Source organism: Myotis davidii, unplaced genomic scaffold (assembly GCF_000327345.1).
Source record: "Myotis davidii unplaced genomic scaffold, ASM32734v1 scaffold18, whole genome shotgun sequence".
In the NCBI taxonomy this organism is placed as follows: domain Eukaryota; kingdom Metazoa; phylum Chordata; class Mammalia; order Chiroptera; family Vespertilionidae; genus Myotis; species Myotis davidii.
In genome coordinates, this window is record NW_006292696.1 from 9963545 (window position 1) to 9965123 (window position 1579).

Consider the following 1579-nt stretch of genomic DNA (forward strand, 5'->3'; position numbering starts at 1 on the left):
ATAAATGAAAACCTTACAGAAAATTTTAAAGAGAAGACATATCATCTTTCATCTACTAGCAGACGTTAACCACTAAACACATCATTTATCTTTCCAAAAATATCTTTCCAAAAATTAGCACATACAGTGCATGACAGAGCCTCTTTATTTGCATGGTAGTCATAATAACTCTGACGATAATGGTAAAATTTAGGTCTTTTAATTGATTCCTCTTTCATGAAAAAAAGCGGTCGTTAACAGTAATCACATTGGAATACTAGAGACTTATATACGTTATACGATGTATTCTGTTCAACATCAACAACTTTCCAATTGGTTTTATAACAGTCAAGCAAATGCCTCCAGAAATCTGCTTTCTGGGAGTTAATGTGGGTTAATAGCCTTGGCCCTCTGGTGAGCACCATGCAAGGGTGCCAAGTCAGCCAGTGATTTGCAGTCCAAGCAGCCTGGAGCTGTTTTAACAAAGGGTGCACTTTCTGAGCCAATACTTCTCATCTGCTCAGTTTTAAAAGAGACAGAGCTTCTGAGTCAGTGGGAACCCAAGGGTACAATTCTATATTGGGTTTAAGGCTAAAAATAGCAATATCAGGAGTCCTGGCTTTGTAAACAATATGACTACAGGGACAATTAAAACTTAACTGGTACAACTTAACCTAAAGTGACTATAGCTGGACCAGATCAGATCAGTAGACACTCTGAACCCAGTGTTCAACAGAATGCAAGACTATGACATCGTCATTGAATATCTTCCACTCCCATAAAAGACGGAGGAAATAGTCCTCCTCAGGACCCGATTTAACTCTGTTGAATAGAAGAATAGGGCAATTTTACTTGGTACTTAAATTTAATTCCTTTCTTTTCCTAAGACTCTAGATAATCTGTCTGTACCCTTTCACTTTCTTTTTTCAAAAAAAAATAAAGATAATTGATGCCTTTGCAAAGTATTGAAGATATGATTCCATTCAATTAAGTATATTGAGTACCAACTATGTGCCTAGCAATGTAGTAAGCTTTAGAAATATGGTAAAAACTACTGGTACAGGCCTATCCTTACAGTTTACAATATAATGCCAAAAAAGTCTTAAATTTGAAATTCAGTGGGTGGTGATAATTATTACTGCATAAGTAAAGATGTGATCACAAAATAGTTATCCCCTCAATACTATAAATATGGGGAAGTTGCCTTAAATTGGTATTCTATCATTAATTTAAATATATTTATATCTTACAAATAAAAAAGAAGCTTAAAAGTGATGTGTTATAGGATTTTCCTAGACTAGAATTATACATATTTTATTTAAAAAAATCACTTATTAAAGACATTAAGTAAAACTTTATTCAATACTGCACTGGGGGTTTTTAGTAGGGGAAACAGATTGGACTCAACTTCAAATATAAGACAAATGGAGATTTATAGCAAAGAGCAAGGTAGGTATCAGTGGATAAAAACATACAAGGGAGCCCTAACCGGTTTGGCTCAGTGGATAGAGTGTCGGCCTGCGGACTGAAGGGTCCCAGGTTCGATTCCGGTCAGGGGCATGTACCTTGGTTGTGGGCACATCCCCAGTGGGGGGTGTGC